The sequence below is a fragment of the Muntiacus reevesi genome, chromosome 1, assembly GCF_963930625.1.
Source record: "Muntiacus reevesi chromosome 1, mMunRee1.1, whole genome shotgun sequence".
Classification (NCBI taxonomy): Eukaryota; Metazoa; Chordata; class Mammalia; order Artiodactyla; family Cervidae; genus Muntiacus; species Muntiacus reevesi.
Window position 1 is genome coordinate 127,173,179 of NC_089249.1, and position 20,691 is coordinate 127,193,869.

The 20,691-nt window shown below is 40.5% G+C and overlaps 1 protein-coding gene and 1 pseudogene across 2 annotated transcripts in view; both read left to right on the forward strand.

Moving 5' to 3' along the window:
- Nucleotides 1-1,192: 1,192 nt before the first annotated feature.
- The window catches only part of USP33 (ubiquitin specific peptidase 33), a 58,768-nt gene continuing 39,269 nt past the window's right edge, over nt 1,193-20,691 (forward strand). For both annotated transcript variants that reach the window (XM_065910696.1, XM_065910705.1), the window contains exon 1: nt 1,193-1,389. The gene's annotated coding sequence lies outside the window, so the exon portion shown is untranslated. The remainder of the gene's footprint in view (nt 1,390-20,691) is intronic.
- Nucleotides 5,849-6,775, forward strand: LOC136148135 (small ribosomal subunit protein uS5 pseudogene; annotated as a pseudogene).

Sequence of the window (20,691 nt, forward strand, 5' to 3'; positions counted from 1 at the left end):
TTCTTTCAAAAAGCCATTCTCACTCATTTTTGAAACACAGCTTTTACTCTAGGACCATAGGGAAATGTATACATTAAAAAGTTGTTTTGTTATTAGCATTGCTAATAACAGCCACTATCACCAGAAAGGTTCATAAAATTTTAAAACGTAAAACACTTGTCTTTTTTCAAATAAACCTATAAAACTCTCCTTTTGTCAGATAGTACTTTGCTGCAAGGTATCAGGGAACCAATGGCTTCATGAAATAAAAATTAAACACATTGCTGACATCTTCCAGTATGTAAACTGCAATATTTTGAAATATGCCGACAGTCAGTTAACCCAGGATAGGTTGTGGTGCAAACTGAGGACTCGGTGTCAGTCCCTACATAGGAAGAAGGCAAAAGTTCACTTCTTTCATTTTTACCATATGAATAGAATTAGAAGCTCCCATATTCTCTATTTGTTCCTGACGGAGATTGATCATCTTACATAACACTTGAGTACAAGCCCATTTTGCAGACCAAAAAGTTAAAGATAAACAGACACGTTGAAATTGACAATTGGAACAATTAATATTAACTGTTTTATTGTTTGCATATTAATCAATTGAATGGATTTTAACAGGTCCATAAATTATTAATAGAAGGCAGATCTCTCTCTCTTTTTTTTGGCAGATCTCTTTAAATGTTTTAGTCACTAAGCAGATACTAAGGTTTCAATAAATATTTGATCTGATCTTGATTTTGGCCTAAGGGAAAATGGGAGAGATGAATTTCTACTTTGTAGATGTGGAAAAAGAAACACAATGACTAGGTCCTAAGATGTTGGGAGAAGAGAGAGAGGAAGGAAAGGAAGGAAGAGAGAGGAAGGAAAAAGTGTTGAATTAACTGAACTGGTATTTCTTTGCCCCTTTAGTGGGCAGGCTAAACGCAAATTCTGTAATGCATCGAGACAGACCTGTTAATGGTCGTAGTGTGACTGTACAAGAGGGCGAGAACTCGTGTAGAAACGAAGTGTCCCAAATCTAAAATTGCTCTCTGAGTCGTTAGCCCCTTAGGAAGTCTCAGCGGGGACAGCAGCCTGGGTCCGCACCTGGACCCGGCCGCCGCTGCCACGCCCCAGAGCCGGGGCGGGCTCTCCTCGCAGCCCCGCCCCTCCCCGCCCTCCCGCTACTCCCCAGACGCCTGCGGCGACGGCGGAGACACCGGAAGGAGCGGCAGCTGCTGCGGGAAGTGGCCGGTGCGGGAGGCGGGGAGCCCGCGGGCTAAGCTGCAGAGCTGTTTTCCGGCGCGCAGGACGCGAAGCCTCCCGTCTCCTAGGTCTGGAGAAGAAAAGAGGACTTGGTGAAGGTGCGGCCGCAGGCCACCGTTGGCCGCGCTGGCGGGGCCCGTAGGGAAGGCCGTGGAGGTGAGCGCGACGCTGCTGGGAGGGGCGCGGGGCCGAAGGGCGCCCGCCTGCAGCCAGGGGCGGATCTGTGTTCTCGCTGCCGCGCACCGGGGCTGTGGCTCCTGTAGCGGCCTCTTTTTCTTGATTCCGGATGGTGGTGAGCGCGCGGGTGGATAGAAGGCCTAGGCCCCTCCAGGGCTCTGCGCTCATGATTGGTGGCCGCCCCGGTAGGGGTCGGCGGAGGACGCGAGTCAGTCGTAGGTTTGAGGAAGGGTTCCCAGGGTGCGCGTCCCTGGGAGGCAGGAGGGGTCAGGCGAGTCCCTGAGAGGGTCTCCGCTCCTCTCCTCGGTCCGCATTCCAGCTTGCCAGCCCCGCACTTTGGGCGCCGAAGACTGGAAGCCGCGCAGCGCGCTGGCTCCGGGGTTCTGGTTTCGCTTTGCGGCGCAGTTGGGGTGATCGGACCCATTTGTGCAGCCCCAGGGGCCCCAATATTCTTTGTTGTCAGCGGGAAAACCTAGGCGGCGTCGTCCCTGGAATTTTTCTTCGATGAATATTTAATCCCGACTGTTTCCAGAGGTTACGGTAGCCCCTGCGGTCTGTCTATCCGCAGCTTTTGTTTGAGTCATTCCATGGTGTGTGGTTTCCCAGACCTCTACTCTTAACATGTTTACCTACTATAAAATGCTCTTCTTTTGAATGATTGTTGGATGACTCTGGTGCTTTACACTCAAGTATTTTTAGGGTTTACGTTTTCATATCAATATAAGGCCAGGAAAATTGGGACAGTGGTGACAACACCGGCAGGCGCGTAGCCTCTAAACTGACGCTAAATATTACCACAAGGATCTCTAGACCTCCTGCTTAATAGATGTATAGAATTGTAGAATTTTTTAGTTTGATCAGATTATTTTTCTTTTAAGGAAAATTTGTTTCAAAAAATAATGAGGCTGTCCTAGTTCGTTTCTGGTTGAAGCAGAAGGTCTGACCAAAGCAAATAATCAGCTGTTTGGTCTGAACATAATATGAATATTGTTAGTGAATTCATGCTGTTAATACAAACTTGGGGGGAAATGGGAATCTTATTGAAAGACAATGCTAATCTTAAGAAAAAGTAATAGGAATAAATTGTACTACACCAGGGGCTTTATGTTATTTTACTGGTAGGATTGAAAAAAAATGGACAGTACAAGAAATATCCCAGAAATAAATTATTTGACCTCTTGCCTCTCATGCTCCTCTTGCAGGAGAGATAGTCTGCTTAAGATTGCTTCTTATTTTTTATCTGCTTTAGAGCCAGCTTTCACTTTTTTGTCTTTTGTGATTCTTTATAACCTATTTGTAACCAAAAACAAATGCATTTAATGACATTAGATTATAGTAGATAAATTATTTTAATCATTTGAAATGCAGCATTGAGATAATTTTAACATTTATGTATTGCTGTTATAGTTTTCAGTGACTTTTCAAATGTACAATCTTATTTGATCCTTATGCCTGTTCTCTGAGTTAGGAATGCCAAGAAGTAAAGCCTTTTCCCACAACAGAGACATTTTGAGATTGTGTAAGGATTAAAATTTCTCTAAAGCCTGAAATAATCTTGCTGAAATAACCTTTGATATAAATTGGAATTCAGCTAGATTTTGGAGCACTGTGAACTAGAACGTGACAGACTGTGGACTCTTAAAGGAAATGAAGAGCATAAATGATGAAAGATTTTTGGTGAGAAATGTGAAATGTAGTCATTTCTCAAAAATAAAGGGATAAATAGCAGCTTTTTTTGGTGTGGATTTTTTGTTTGACTTTTTTTTTTTTTTAATTTGGCTGCGCTGGGTCTTAGTTGTGGCATGCGGCATCTAGTTGCCTGACCAGCGATCAGACTCAGGCCCCCTGCATTAGGAACTCGGAGTCTTAACCACTGGACCACAGTGAAGTCCCTCATGTAGTTTTTAAACTTTTTTTTAAAGTCTGCATGCAATTTCAGGAGCATTTTGATAAGTAGTTGAAAAGAGAATGAGATGAGTACAGTTGGTTTGTCTATAAAAAGCATAAATTTTGTACAATATAGTGTGCGTGTGTGAGCGTGTGTATATCAGGGGAACTAATACTTAAGAGACAATGCATATGTCAAAATAGCTGTTCTTTTCAAAAGTTACCTTAGAATGCCAAGTAGGTCAGATTCTGTGGGTCTATCAGGGAAAACCCTCTGGAAAATACAAAAAGTGAAACATGGTTTCAGCCCTTAGAGTCAGATTTGTAGTCAGGAACTTGGGTAATTTTTTATACAACTATGGTAAGGTTGTATATGGTATTATGGTATTATAATCATGTATCTATGGTATTATAATCATATAATCATGCTCTGGTATTATAATCAGGAATTTAGGTGAGGAAGACATACTTGTGATTGAATCTTGATAGAGATGATATTTGACATCTGTGAACTTTGCACGATTTTCAACAGGAGGACATTTCTAATGAACAGATTATCGCATTCCTGGGAAGGTACAACTTATATTTGAGAAAGGATCAGTAGAGCAATTTGGCTGATCATAAGTTATGGTTTATATAAGCTAGTAGTAAGAGATGAAAAAATTTTGAAAGCCTTCATTGAAGATGTTTTGTTAGAAGAAGTGTGTGATTCAGGCTTCCCAGGTGGTGGTAGTCGTGGTGCTGCTGCTGCTGCTAAGTCGCTTCAGTCGTGTCCGACTCTGTGTGACCCCATAAACGGCAGCCCACCAGGCTCACCCGTCCCTGGGATTCTCCAGGCACGAACACTGGAGTGGGTCGCCATGTCCTTCTCCAATGCGTGAAAGTGAAAAGTGAAAGTGAAGTCGCTCAATCGTGTCTGACCCCATGGACTGCAGCCTACCAGGCTCCTCCGTCCATGGGGTTTTCCAGGCAAGAGCACTGGAGTGGGGTGCCATTGCCTTCTCCGCCCAGGTGGTGCTAGTAGTAAAAAAAAAAAAAAAAAAAAAAAAGCCCTGCCAATGCAGGAGACATAAGAGATGAAGGTTCGATCCCTGGATGAGGGCATGGCAACCAACTCCAGTATTCTTGCCTGGAAAATCCCATGGACAGAGGAACCTGGTGGGCTACAGTCCATAGGGTCACAAAGAGTCAGACTCGACTGAAGTGACTTAACACACACACACAGTATGTGATCCACAGAATAAGCTGTGATTTGGGAGAGGATTGAGACCAAGAGAACACTTGGGCAGCTTTAGGCTGAGCAAGATCTTGATAGTGTCACTTTTGTGACCCTTCTAATTCCTCAGAAGTGCTATCTTGAAAGCAGACCTTGATATAACGTGAATGTAGGTGAGATGCCAGGAAACATAAGGGTAAAGAGTCAGGAAAGGGGAAAAAGCCATTGATGGGCAACTGGGGGTTTAATCCTGTGGAAATTTTTGCAGAACTGCCTCAGAATTGTCCTAGCAAATGAAAAGTAGCTGGGGAGTTTTTCTGCCTATTCCCAGGCCTCACTGATTGAGATTGTCCCTCTGTTGCCTTGGCTAGGGCCGGGCAAGCTCCTGTTTGGCTGGAGAACTTACAAGCAGAGAAGTGTTGAAGTTGGGAAGCTAGCAGAAAACTCTATGCCAGCTCAAGGTGAGCTGACCGGGATGGGGGCCAGATGTCAACAGTGTCTGTCAATAGGCATTGTCATTAAATAATCCAGATGTGAAATGAAAGCCTCAGTTTAGGTGGAGACCTAGAAGAAATGTGAGTTGAGAAGTGATCAGAGAAGTAAGTGGTAGAATTTGGTAACTGATAGAATATAGAACATGAAGAGGTACTCTAAAAAGGCACTGAGGTTTAAGAGTTAGATAACTTGTGATTGAGGAGGATTGACAAGAGATCAAATTGCCAATATCCACTGGATCATCGAAAAAGCAAGAGAGTTCCAGAAAAACATCATTTCTGCTTTATTGACTGTGCCAAAGCCTTCGACCGTGTGGATCACAATAAACTGTGGAAAATTCTGAAGGAGATGGGAATACCAGACCACCTGACCTGCCTCTTGAGAAACCTGTATGCAGTTAGAACTGGACATGGAACAACAGACTGGTTCCAAATAGGAAAAGGAGTATGTCAAGGCTGTATATTGTCACCTTGCTTATTTAACTTATATGCAGAGTACATCATGAGAAACACTGGGCTGGAAGAAGCACAAGCTGGAATCAAGATTGCCGGGAGAAATATCAATAACCTCAGATATGCAGATGACACCACCCTTATGGCAGAAAGTGAAGGGGAACTGAAGAGCCTCTTGATGAAAGTGAAAGAGGAGAGTGAAAAAGTTGGCTTAAAGCTCAACATTCAGAAAACTAAGATCATGGCATCTGGTCCCATCACCTCATGGGAAATAGATAGCGAGACAGTGGAAACAGCATCAGGCTTTGTTTTTGGGGGCTCCAAAATCACTGCAGATGGTGACTGCAGCCATGAAATTAAAAGACGCTTGCTCCTTGGAAGGAAAGTTATGACCAACCTAGATAGCATATTTAAAAGCAGAGACAGCTTCTTCTTCGTGAAAACACCAAATGGCGGATGACGCGGTGGCTTCCGCGGAGGCTTCGGTAGTGGCGTCCGGGGCCGGGGTCGGGGCCGGGGCAGAGGTCGCAGAGCTCGCGGAGGCAAGGCCGAGGACAAGGAGTGGCTCCCCGTTACCAAACTGGGCCGCCTGGTCAAGGACATGAAGATCAAGTCCCTGGAGGAGATCTACCTTTTCTCTCTGCCCATCAAGGAGTCTGAGATTATTGACTTTTTCCTGGGAGCGTCCCTCAAGGATGAAGTTTTGAAGATTATGCCCGTGCAAAAGCAGACCCGTGCTGGCCAGCAGACCAGGTTCAAGGCATTTGTTGCCATCGGGGATTACAATGGACATGTCGGTCTGGGTGTCAAGTGCTCCAAGGAAGTAGCCACTGCCATCCGTGGGGCCATCATCCTGGCCAAGCTGTCCATCGTCCCTGTGCGAAGAGGCCTGGGGGAACAAGATCGGCAAGCCCCACACGGTTCCTTGCAAGGTGACTGGCCGCTGCGGTTCCGTGCTGGTGCGCCTCATCCCTGCCCCCAGAGGCACTGGCATCGTCTCCGCCCCTGTGCCCAAGAAGCTGCTGATGATGGCCGGCATTGACGACTGCTACACTTCTGCCAGGGGCTGCACCGCCACCCTGGGCAACTTCGCCAAGGCCACTTTTGATGCCATTTCTAAGACCTACAGTTATCTCACCCCTGACCTCTGGAAAGAGACAGTGTTCACCAAGTCTCCATATCAGGAATTTACTGACCATCTTGTGAAGACCCACACCAGAGTCTCCGTGCAGAGGACCCAGGCTCCAGCTGTAGCCACCACATAATTTTATAAAGAGGATAATAAAGTGAATGAAACCGGTTAAAAAAAAAAAAATTTAAAAGCAGAGACATTACTTTGCCAATAAATGTCCATCGGGTCAAGGCTATGGTTTTTCCAGCGGTCATGTATGGATGTGAGAGTTGGACTGTGAAGAAAGCTGAGTGCTGAAAAATTGATGCTTTTGAACTGTGGTGTTGGAGAAGACTCTTGAGAGTCCCTTGGACTGCAAGGAGATCCAAACAGTCCATCCTAAAGATCAGTCCTGGGTATTCACTGGAAGGACTGATGCTGAAGCTGAAACTCCAATACTTTGGCCACCTGATGCAAAGAGCTGACTCATTGGAGAAGACCCTGATGCTGGGAGGGATTGGGGGCAGGAGGAGAAGGGGATGACAGAGGATGAGATGGCTGGATGGCGTCACCGACTCGATGGACATGAGTTTGAGTAAACTCCGGGAATTTGTGATAGACAGAGAGGCCTGGCGTGCTGTGATTCATGGGGTCGCAAAGAGTCGGACACGACTGAGCGACTGAACTGAACTGAACTGACAGGCCACTGACATTCAAATTAATTTTTTCAGGTGCAAAAGAATTACAGGGTGTTGGAGAGTGTTGATAAAGTCAAGTGTAGATGACTAATCATTCTAAAGGGCAGGTAGGGTGGAGATTTGAACAGTGCTGCCACCCGCATTAGATATGTAGTGCCTGACCTATACTTGATTAGGCCTTTGTTAAATTAACCTCTAAGTTCCTGGGCCTAGCACACTCCTGAAATATGTCAATATGGTGAAAATATGGGACTAAATGTGACATTGCCTACAGTTTTTACCTGTAAAATCCTGAAGGAAGGATTGCTAATATTTTTAGCAGAGGCATTATTTAGATGAATAAATTGATTTTTTAAAAAATAATCAACAGTATTTTGATAAAGACAAAAAATCAACAAGATTTCTTAGAATGGTTCTCATTCGAATATGGCGGTTGCCTTTGTTTTTCCATGATTCTATATGTTCTAAAATAGTTTTAGTGTTATATCGTGTTAATAGTCCATTATGTTGATAGTCTGTTAATTTAATCACCTTTCCATCTTGCTTAAGTCAGAAGTGACTTAAGGTGGAAATTACCGTCAGCTGGTTTTTGCTTCTGTTAGAGCTCTTTTACTCATTCATGTTTGTTCTCCATTTCTCTTCCTCTCTCTTCCTCCTCCCCCTAGTGTTCTCACAATTATTTCAACTAGATTAGGTTACGGTTGACTACACTTTGCCGTTTTTTTTCTTTATGGGAAATGCTGATTGATGTTTATACATCTCAACTAAGGAATTTTATTTAAAGTTAGATTGCTAGATTAGAGCTATGCAGTTTGGGTGATTTACTGCAGCAGTGTTAAGTAAGATAAGGTTCTAGAACAGATAGATTGCAAGTGGAGAAATCAGGAGATTATACAGTTCTCTTAGTTCAGTCGCTCAGTCATGTCTGACTCTTTGTGACCCCATAAACTGCAGCACGCCAGACCTCCCTGTCCATCACCAACTCCTGAAGTTTACCCAGACTCATGTCCGTTGAGTTGGTGATACCGTCCAACCATCTCATCCTCTGTCGTCCCCTTCTCCTGCCCTCAATCTTTCCCAGCATCAGGGTCTTTTCCAATGAGTCAGCTCTTCGCATCAGGTGACTAAAGTATTGGAGTTTCAACTTCAACATCAGTCCTACCAATGAACACCCAGGACTGATCTCCTTTAGGATGGACTGGTTGGATCTCCTTGCAGTCCAAGGGACTCTCAAGAGTCTTCTCCAACACCACAGTTAAAAAGCAACTGTCATGTTAAGCTAGAGAGGATAGTCTTACTCCTCCTCACGTTTTTGTGTCTGAAACTGATGCCTAGAACTACATTTTCCTGGTTCATTGAATTCCCCAGCTCCACTCTAAGATATCTGTTTTCACAACTTCTCCACTTTCTTCAAACCTCTTTTCCCAGTTCTTACTTCCAACTGATATCTTGCTTTCCTACCTAATGGAGAAAATAAAAGAAATTAGAGGAGAACTTCCACACATGCTCACCACCACCACCACATACCAAAAGGTCTCCTCATCCTCCCCCTCCCCTCCTGCCGCTGAGGATGTATTGTTCACCTTCACTCCAAGGGCCGCCCTCCGCCTGTCCTTAGCTCCTGACCCCTCATCCTTGACCCCAAGGACTGTAGCCTACCAGGCTCCTCTGTCTGTGGAATTTTCCAGGCAAGAACCCACAGGAGTGGGTTGCCATGTCTTTCTCTAGGGGATCTTCCTGACCCAGGGATCGAACTGGTTTCTCTTGCATCTCCTGCTTTGGCAGGCAGATTCTTTACCACTCGCACCAGGAACAGGAAAATTAGATTAATACTAAATTTCTTTTTCTGCTTTATGGTTTGAAGGAAAATTAAGAATGATTGAGGAAAGACTTACAACACTGTGAGATCTGTGTGAAGATTTTAAAGAGTATGTTTGCTAGAATATTTGTTTAAAGGACAGGAAACAATTCTTAAAAGTAAGTTCTCAACAGCAGATTTTATAAATTAAAAGTATCCACAAACACTTATTATGGACTGATTTAGAATAAACCCAAAGCTTTCTGCTTATTATTGTACTCTTTTTACCTATACTTCCATTGTCAATATTTTTGGTTTGCTTTTGTTGGGTAGCAGTTTTCTTCTGTTGTAAATGTGGAAAAATTAGCTATTAGCTTATTGCTGTTGAAATAATTTTTAAATCTAATATTTAAAATAATACAGTTGAACTAATCAGATTAGTTGTAGTAATGGAACAGTTATGTAGGCTGAAACTGATCGACAAATCAATTTTTCTGTAGTCAGAGAATATTAGAACTGATTTTGGGCCAAAATGCTGTTCTTTGAAACACCTAACGGTTGGGCTTTCAGCCTCTGTGTATAACAGTGATGGGGAACATCCTACTTTCCAGGACTTTTTTGGTTGGGGAGTGGTGGCATATGGTGTGGCTTGCTGGATCTTTGTTCCCCAGCCAGGGATTGAACCAAGACCTAGGCACTGAAAGTGCTGCGTCCTTATCACTGGACCTCCAGGAACTCCCCTCTAGTCCTCCAGCTTTTGCCTTCTGCTGTCTAACTATTCATACTTGCGGTTTTTCCTGATAAATACTTAGCATTTATTGAGTGCTTACTGTCACTCTGTTCCAAGTAATTTATATCACTATATGTTAACATATGTGTTATACCCACAACTCCACAAGGTAGACTTTTGTAATTATGTCAGTTTTGTGGATGAGGGAACTGAGGAACAGAGAAGTGACTTAACACTTCTCACAAACCTGGGACATAGTGGAGCTTGGATATGAACCAGGCCCTTAATTAGGCTTGCTTTGGCAACTTTACTTTGAGCCATAGTGTTGTCTTATCATGATACAGTTTTCATATTATTTAAGACTGTGGAAGGCATTTGTATTCTGTAGCTTTTAGTATTTGTCATAAATAATACATTGGAGATATAATCTTAGTTTATGAGTACATAAAACTGGCTACTCTTTTTGTTCTGAAACCTATTGTTCTATTGATAAATTGAGCAAGAACTGTACTGTTGTTTCATTCATCTTCTGTAACATCTAGAATCTAAATACTTGAAACACTTTTCTGGCCTTACTTTAGACAGTAGACTCTTTGAATCCCAATGTAGAATATTTTATCCATCCTTGTTAATTTTAGCTCACTTTTCTGAAATAAACTTTTGTAAAATTATTTTTATAATTAGATTTCACTAGCCTGCCTTCCGTGTCTTTATCCATATTTTTGTTAAAAATATTGATGAGTTCTGCCATCTGCTGTTACAGACTTTCTTCTGGATTCATATTAATCTTCTGTGTAGCTAATGAATTAGCAACTAGTTCTCCTGACATAAATTTTTTTCTCACAGTTTCTTGACTCTGATTCTTTATAAATAGCTTTACATTTTAGAATAGACTTGATATTCAGTAGCTAAGTTTGGCCAATTCTTTGTAACCCCATGGACTGCAGCACACCAGGCTTCCCTGTCCTTCACTATCTCTGGTAGTTTGCTCAAACTTGTATCCATTGAGTTCGTGATACCATCTAACCCTCTCATCCTCTGTGGCTCTTCTCCTCCTGCCTTCAATCTTTCCCAGCCTTGCGGTCTTTTCCAGAGTTGGCTCTTTGCATCAGGGGGCCAAAGTATTAGAGCTTCAGCTTCAGTATCAGTTTTCCCAGTGAATATTCAAGGTTGATTCCTTTAGGATTGACTGGATTGATCTCCTTGCTGTCTAAGGGACTCTCAAGAGTATTCTCCAACATTACAGTTTGAATGCATCAATTCGTTGGTGCTCAGCCTTTGTGGTCCAACCCTTACACTTACATGGCTATTAGAAAAACAATAGCTTTGACTATATGGATCTTAGTCAACAAAAGGATGTCTCTGCTCTTTAATATGCTGTCTAGGTTTGTCATGGCTTCCCTGGTGGCTCAGATGGTATAGAATTCACCTGCAGTGCGGGAGACCTGGGTTTAATCCCTGGGTTGGAGAGATCCCCTGGAGGAGAGCATGGCAGCCCACTCTAGTATTCTTGCCTGGAGAATCCCCATGCACGGAGGAGCCTGGTGGGCTACAGTCCATGAGGTCACAAAGAGTTGGACATGACTTGAGTGACTAAGTGCACACACACACTACATTATTCATACCTTTTCTTCCAAGGAGTAAGTGTCTTTTAATTTTATGTCTGCAGTCTGTCCACAGTGATTTTGGAGCCCCCAAAATAAAATTTGCCACTTTTTCCCCATCTCTTTGCTTTGAAGTGATGGGACCAGATGCCATGATCTTGGAATAGGCTAGATAATGGATTACAGGCAGTTCTTCAATATTAAAAGATTCTCCTTAGGTTATCAACTATTAATATGTCTGATGTATAACAAATATTGATAACACTGGTCCCTATGCCTTTCCATATTAAAATTTGAATGTCTACTGTTCTGTTAGTAGGATGACCAGGTGAGAATTTGGGGCCTGAAACTTGGGAGATTGTACTGCTAAAATATCCCCCACTGCCTTAAAAATCAGAGAAGGCAATGGCACCCCACTCCAGTACTCTTGCCTGGAAAATCCCATGGATGGAGGAGCCTGGTGGGCTGCAGTCCATGGGGTCGCTAAGAGTCAGACACGATTGAGCGACTTCACTTTCACTTTTCACTTTCACGCATTGGAGAAGGAAACGGCAACCCACTCCAGTGTTCTTGCCTAGAGAATCCCAGGGACTTCGGAGCCTGGTGGGCTGCCGTCTGTGGGGTTGCACAGAGTCGGACACGACTGAAGCAACGTAGCAGCAGCAGCCTTTATAGTAGTATCTTCAGAAACAGTTTTAAATCTGGATGAGCAGTTGAGTCCCTGCCAAAGCTGTACATCATACAGAATGAATGCTGTCATTTCGGTCTAGAAGATTTTTCAGTTGTTGTTGTTCCCATCTTTATGACTGAGGAGATTTCAGATTGTCTAGATATGGTAGAAAGAGGGAAAAGTTGCCTGATAAAGATTGCACATTGAGGTCAAATTATGGAAAGCTTTGATTTCCACGCAAAGCTTGATTTCTTTTTTTTGCTCTGTAGTGATTCCCAACCTTTGACCCACAGCTTCTAAAGGAGTCTTAGAGTTTTGTGGCTTCTACATTTGTAGACTGAACAAATAGATTTTTCATGTAGTTTTTGTTTTTACTGCTTTCATGTTGCTTGTCTTTTTTAATGTCTAGTTCCTATCTTCCTCGAACAAACTTTCAGACCAGAATGAAAGCATGCATGCCTTCTTTCTTTTGGTGTACACTTTTAGAGGAAATTGAAGTAGCTGATGACTCCCGTTGTCTTACCCTCCTTTATCTGAATGCCCTACTCTCAATGTTCTTTATCAACAGAAGGAAAAAAGAGTGATTTTGTTACCATAGTGAATTAACTAAAGCTAAATAACTAGAATATGAAGGTCCTTCTATTTTGATAGTGTTGTCTTTAATTATAGAGAATACTAAATAGCCTTGGTACAAATGGTTAGCTTTTTTTTTTTACATGTATTAATTCTCATTCAGTTCAGTTCAGTTCAGTTGTTCAGTCGTGTCCAACTCTTTTGACCCCATGAATTGCAGCACGCCAGGCTTCCCTGTCCATCACCAACTCCTGGAGTCTGCTGAAACCCGTGTTCATCAAGTCGGTGATGCCATCCAGCCATCTCATCCTCTGTCGTCCCCTTCTCCTCCTGCCCCCAATCCTTCCCAACATCAGGGTCTTTTCCAGTGAGTCAGCTCTTCGCACGAGGTAGCCAAAGTATTGGAGTTTCAGCTTCAACATCAGTCCTTCCAATGAATACCCAGGACTGATCTCCTTTAGGATGGACTGGTTGGATCTCCTTGCAGTCCAAGGGACTCTCGAGAGTCTTCTCCAACACCATAGCTCAAAAGCATCAATTCTTCAGTGCTCAACTTTCTTCACAGTCCAACTCGCACATCCGTACATGACCACTGGAAAAACTGTAACCTTGACCAGACAGACCTTTGTTGGCAAAGTAATGTCTCTGCTTTTAAATATGCTGTCTAGGTTGGTCATAACTTTCCTTCTAAGGAGCAAGCGTCTTTTAATTTCATGGCTGCAGTCACCATCTGCAGTGATTTTGGAGCCCCCCAAAATAAAGTCTGACACTGTTTCCACTGTTTCCCCATCTATTTCCCAAGAAGTGATGGGACCAGATGCCATGATCTTAGTTTTTTGAATGTTGAGCTTTAAGCCAACTTTTTCACTCTCCTTCACTTTCATCAAGAGCCTTTTTAGTTTCTCTTCACTTTCTGCCACAGGGTGGTGTAATCTGCATATCTGAGGTTATTGATATTTTTCCCGGCAATCTTGATTCTGGCTTGTGCTTCTACCAGCCCAGCGTTTCTCATGATGTACTCTGCATATAAGTTAAATAAGCAGGGTGACAATATACAGTCTTGACGTACTCCTTTTCCTATTTGGAACCAGTCTGTTGTTCCATGTCCAGTTCTAACTGTTGCTTCTTGACCTGCATACAGGTTTCTCAAGAGGCGGGTCAGGTGGTCTGGTATTCCCATGTCTTTCAGAATTTTCCACAGTTTATTGTGATCCACACAGTCAAAGGCTTTGGCATAGTCAATAAAGCAGAAATAGATTGTTTAAATACCAGAACAGTAATTGCAAAACAGAGAGAACTAATCTTTCCCTAGTCCCCTTTTCTTCTTTGAGGCAACGTTCAGAGTACATAACCTTCAAGGCTATATTTTTGTGCTTTTACAGTGGATGTGTACATACAGATAGATACACTGTACTATTGTTATGCATGTTTTCTTTTGGGGTTTTTTTTGGGTTAAACTTTGCTTTTTCTTCTTTTTTTTAAATTGAAGTATAGTTAATTTACAATGTTGTATTAACTTCTGATGTACAGCAAAGTGATTCTGTTATACATATACCTTCTTTTCTATCTTGTTTTCCTTGATAGTTTATTACAAGATGATATAGTTCTCTGTACTATACAGTAAGTAGGACCTTGCTTATCTATTTTACATATAGTACTTTGTATCTGCTAATCCCAAATTCCTGTTATCTCTCTCTCATGTTTTAAACTTTTACTTCAGTAGTATCATAGAGAATGTAACATTGTGCTTCTTCCTTTTTTTCCATTCAACATTATGTCCTTTAGATCTATGAAAAGTGAAAGTGAAATGTCTCAGTTGTGTCCGACTCTTTATGACCCTGTGGACTGTAGCCTATGAGGTTACTCCATCCACGGAATTTTCCAGGCAAGAGTACTGGAGTGGTTTGCCATTTCCTTCTCCAGGGGATCTTCCTGATCTAGGGGTCGAACCTGGATCTTCTGGATTGCAAGAAGACGGCTTTACTGTCCGAGCCAGCAGGGAAGCTCCTTCAGATCTGTGCATGTTGATAAATTATCCATCCAATGCATGATGGGTAATAACAAGTTAAACTACTGTGTAACAGTCAATCGTGTGTATTCATTCTTGTATTGATGGACTTAAAACACTTTACCATCAAAAGTGAGGTTTATAGAAAAAAGTGAGATTACATACTATCTAGAAAACAATGAGGAGAATAGTTCTGTCTTATTGGCAAACATTGGTATTTAGAGGAAAATCTATAGTTTAAATACTTTTATTATTAACTAAATAAAGCTAAGGGAATTCAGTACCCATATTTAGGGATTAAGAAAATAAAACAGAAACCAATTAGGACATGGGGATTAAAGATAAAACTGTAATTAATAGAATTGGAAATAGCAAAACAAAAACAGTGGGAAGGATAAATCCCAGAACTGTTTCTATACAAGGACTGATGAATTATTAATAGATAAACCTCATACAAGGGGAAAAAAGATTGGATTAAAAATATGCAATATTAAGAATGAGAAAGGAAACATCATAGATACCCAGATATAGGAGGGATTAATGGAATCATATTCATACCTTCAGAATATTACATGTTATGCCATGATGCCAAAGTTGAAAATTGAGATAAATGGATAATTTTATAGCAAAATATAAATTAGTAGGATTGATCCAAGAAGTGGAAAACTTGAATTGACCAATTCTCCATCAGGGATTGCAAAGGCCATTGAAAGTTGTTCCTTGAACGAGGCAGCATAGCAGATGGTTTCACAGCTGACTTTCATTTAATTTATAAACAGCATCATAAGTTTTAAAAAAACTCTATTCTATGTTATTGAGGATGCAAAACTACTCAATGCATTCTGTGAAGCACACATACTTTTATCCTAAATAAAAGTACTGCTTCCCTGACGGTCCAGTGGTTACGATTCTGCCCTTCCACTACACAGTGCATGGGTTCAATTCCTGTTTGGGAACTAAGATTGCAAAGGTCCTGCATCTTGGCCAGAAAAGGGGGGAAAAAAAAACTACCAAAAAAGATCAGTCTTACTTGTTTCTGGAAATGCAGAATTTCTAAATATAATATTAGCTGATAGAATTTAGATATGAAGTAAACTAATTATACATTTTGACTCAATAGGATATATTGCATCAATGCAAAGATAGTATTAAATTTGTTAATATAATAGATAGTATCAACAAATGAAACAAAGAATATAGTAAGCCATCAGTAGCTGCTGAAAAGGCATTTCATGGAGTTCATTAAGACCATTTCTAACTAATACAATACTGTAAATCAACTAAACTGCAGTTTTTAGATAGACCATTTCAAATTTTTTAAATGTAAGCAAATTAAGAATCGAAAGAAATTATAGAAAATACCCTAAATGGCAAAACATTAATATAAGGACCCTGACATAGATGCTCACATCACCTTTATATTCAGATTGTCTTTAGAGATTCTAATAGATGCCTTAAAACAGTAAAATTAAATAACTGATATTAATACTGGAACATAAGAAGTAAAATTATCAGATTTTCTAGTGTTTTTAGAGAGTAGCCAAGGAAGCTGAAATGGAACAGTGAAGGAAGTATGTCACCTATTCTGTATAGAATATTGTAGTCTCTAAATCATATTAATACAGTATGGGCATAGATCAGTTAGAAAGTATGTATAGAGGTATGTGCAGATTTAATAAAGGTTAAAGATAATGTTACAACTCAGTAGGAAGTGGGTTCAGTTCAGTTGCTCAGTCGTGTCAGACTCTTTGCGACCTCATGGACTGCAGCATGCCAGGTCTCCCTGTCCATTACCAACTCCTGGAGTTTACTCAGACTCATGTCCGTTGAGTCGATGATCCATCTCATATCATACTCTGTCCAACCATCTCATCCTCTGTCGTCCCCTTCTCCTCCCGCCTTCAGTCTTTCCCAGCTTCAGGGTCTTTTCAAATGAGTCAGCTCTTCGCATCAGGTGACCAAAGTATTGGAGTTTCAGCTTCAACATCAGTTCTTCCGATGAACGCTCAGGACTGATCTTTAGGATGGACTGATTGGATCTCTTTGCAGTCCGTAGGACTCTCAAAAGTCTTCTCCAGCACCACAGTTCAAAAGCATCCATTCTTCGGCGCTCAGCTTTCTTTATAGTCCAACTCTCACATCCATGCATGACTACTGGAAAAACCATAGCCTTGACTAAATGGACCTTTGTTGGCAAAGTAATGTCTCTGCTTTTTAATATGCTGTCTGGGTTGGTCATAACTTTCCTTCCAAGGAGCCAAGCGTCTTTTAATTTCATGGCTGCAGTTACCATCTGCAGTGATTTAGATTATGTAGTAAATGGCACTGATACAGATGTCTGCCCATCTGGAAGAAAATAAATCTGGGCTCCTGTCTTAAGATAACCTCCAGATAGATTAAAGCCTTGTTTTAAAAAAATTTAATGCTATTCTATAGTTTTAGCTCTATAAATTACGGTGAAGGAAACCTTAAGATTAGAAACTCAGAAGCTGTTACAAAATAAGAGATGTGTCTGATTTTATTAAAAATTAATACTTTTAATGATAAAGCATACCATAAGAAAGTTAATAATAGTTTTGATTGTAAGATAAACATAGACTAATGGAATAGCATAGAGCCCAGAAATAATACACACATGTGTTCAATTTTTAAAAAAAAATTTATTAAGCTTTATTAAGGTATAGCTGACAAAAATTTATATTTTTAAGGTGTATAATGTGGTGGTTTCATATAAATATGCATTGTAATGACCACAGTCAAGCTATTAGCATTTGTTACTTCACAGTTAACTTTTTTTTCCCTTGTCAACCCCTACTCCTTCCCCTCTGGCAGCTGCCTGTTCTCTGTTTTTTTTTAATCTGTTTCTGTTTTGTTTTTTAGATTATACATGCATGTATTTGTCTTTAGCATTCTGATTTACCTTACTTGGCATAATACCCTCTAGGTCCATCCATGTAGTCACAAATGCAAGATTTCATTCTTTCTTTAATGGCTGAGTCGTATTCAAGTGTGTGTGTGTCTCACATATTCTTTATCTGTTCTGTTTATGGACTTCCATATTTTGACTCTTACATTAACGTTATTGGATGTCAGGTTCTGCTTCTTGTGAAGCTTGCCAGTCAAGAGTGGAGTTTTGGGGCTTCCCTGGTGGTCCAGTGGCTGAGACTCCATGCTGCTTATGCAGGAGGCCTGGATTCGATCCCTGGTCAGGGAACTAGCTCCAGCATGCTGCAACTAAGACCCAGTGCAGCCAAATTACATACATATATACATACATATATATATATATATATATTTTTTTTTTTTTTTTCTTTTTTAGAAAAGAGTAGAGGTTTGTTTCCTATGGACCTCCATCTCTTCTGTACTCAAGCCCTAGTTGACCTTCAGGGCTAGATATTCTGGGGCACCTTTTCCCTTTGCAGAACCCTTGGCGTGGAGAGCCCAGTGTGGAGCTCAGATCCTTTACTCCTTAGGGAGAAACTCAACAGTTGTGATTATTTTTCTTTTTGTGGGTTGCCTGCCCAGGTGTGTAGATCTTTACTGTATTGCATCTCTGCTCCTTCTATCTGTTTCATGGTTCCTTCTTCATGTCTTTAGTATTGAAAAACTTTTCTGCTTGCCTTCAGGTCATTCTCATCTATAGTTACTCTGTAAATAGTTGTGATTTTCATGTGCAGGTGAAAGGAGGTGAACTCAAGATCCTATTTCACTATCTTAGTAAAGTATCCCTGGTCAAATGTTTTTTGATGAGTGCCAAGACCATTCAGTGGGAAAAATAACAGTCTTTTCAAGAAAGGGTATTGGGCAAACTTTATATTCAGAAGCAAAAATACAACATTGGATCTTTACCTTACCCAAACATACAAAAATTAACTTTAGTGGATCAAAGGCATAAACATAAGAACTAAAACACTTAGAAGAAAGCATAGAGGGGAAACTTTGTGACATTGGATTTGTCAGTGATTTCTTGGATATGACACTAAAAGCACAGGTCACAAAAGTTAATAGATAAATTGAACTGTATCAAATTAGAAATTATCGTGCATCAAAGGACATAGTCAAGAGAGTGAAAAGGCCACCTATGGAATGGGTGAAAATATTTGCAAATCATACATCCAATAAAGAGTTAAATATCCAGAGTATATAAAGGATTCTTACAACTCAACAACAAAAAAGCAAACAGTTAGATTTTAAAAATGACTCAGGTAGTTGAATAGACATTTCTCCAAAGAAGGTATATAAATAAATGGGTAAGAGCACGTGAAAAGATGCTCAACATTACTAATTATGGAAGTGCAAATCAAAACCACAGTGGGGGAACTTCTTTTGTGGTCCAGTGGCTAGACTCTTGAGCTCGCAATGCAGGGGTCAGGTTCACTTCCTCGTCACGGAACTAGATCTCACATGATACAACTAAAAAGATCTCATGTACCACAACTAAGACCCAGCGCAGCCAAGTAAATGAATGAAAAAAAAAATATATATATATATATATATATTTTTTTTTTTAAAGAATCACAGTGAGATATCACCACAATTGAATATTAATCAACCTGGAAAAGGAAGGAAGTTCCTGCCCATGCTATAAAATCAATAAACTTTGAGGACATTATGCTAAGTAAAATAAGCAAGACACAAAGAAAACACTATATTCCACTTGTGAAACAAACACCCTGACTCATCAAAATTGTAGAGACAGAAAGTAAAATGGTGGTTGCCAGTGGTTGGTGGGAGGGGGAGTGCAGAGCTGCTGTGTAATGCTGTAGAGTTTCACTTTGCATTATGAAATGATTTCTGGAAATTGATTGCCCAACAGTGTGAATATACTGAATACTGCTGAACTGTACATTTAAAAATGATTAGGATAGTAAACTTATGTGGTTTTCATAAACTTAATAGACAAATGAGAGAAGGGAATGACAGAGGATGAGATGGTTGGATGGCATTACCGACACCAAGGACATGAGTCTGAGCAAGCTCCGGGAGAATAGTGAAGGACAGGGGAGCCTGGAGTGCTGCAATGCATGGGGTTGCAAAGAGTTGGCCACAGCTTAGCAGCTGAACAATAATAGACAAATAGTAAGTTTGAAAAAAAAATGGTTGCAGTATAGAAGACAGGATTCCTTTTACAAGAGGTTATCAGCCCAACTGTAAGAAGGGCAAAAATTTAAAGAACCATTAAAGAAAATTAATAAATCTAGAAGGCTATACAATTCATGAAAAGACACTCAGTCTCATCTCACAGGTTGTCAAGGTAATGCAAATTAAAGAATCTCATGCTCCACTGACTGAGCTAGCTAGTCAAGTCTGGGCAATGCAAATGAAATACTAGTGAAATATAACAACACACTTATCAAATGACAAAAGTTAAAAAAAAAAAACAGTAATATCTGTTGCTAGTAGAGAAAATGGTGTTGCTGTGCAGAAAATAGTATTCCTTTATGAGTGGAAATATGTGTTGTTATCGAATTTTTGGACAGTAATCTTGCACACTGTTTTTATAAACAGGCCCATGTAATACAAATACAAATGTAATGGCACGCCTATTACATTTACATGGATTTTTAAATGACAACATATGGAAACAAGGGAAATATCTATTATTAGAAGATTGATTGAGTGCATGTATCCATCTGTGAATGCATTTCATATATATCCATGAAAATTTTGACTTGAGATTTTTAAGAATATTATTGAAGAAAATAAAACATTACCAATATTGTTGATATTTTGTGTCTGTATCTATATTTGTATATGATTTATATGGAAATATATTGAAGCATACATACAGGTTTTATCATGCAAATGTGTTGGTGATAAATTCCTTCAGCTTTTGTATGACTAAAGATGTTTTTATTTTGCCTTTGTTTTCAAAAGATATTTTCCTATGTATGGAATTCTTGGTTGATGGTGTTCTTTTAGTAAACTCTAAAGATGTTGCTCCTCTGCCTTCTGGCTTATGTGTTTCTAGTTTACATTATGGATCTTTTGGGGCTGCTCTTAAGATGTCCTTTCAGTTAACATGTTGTTTTAAGCTAC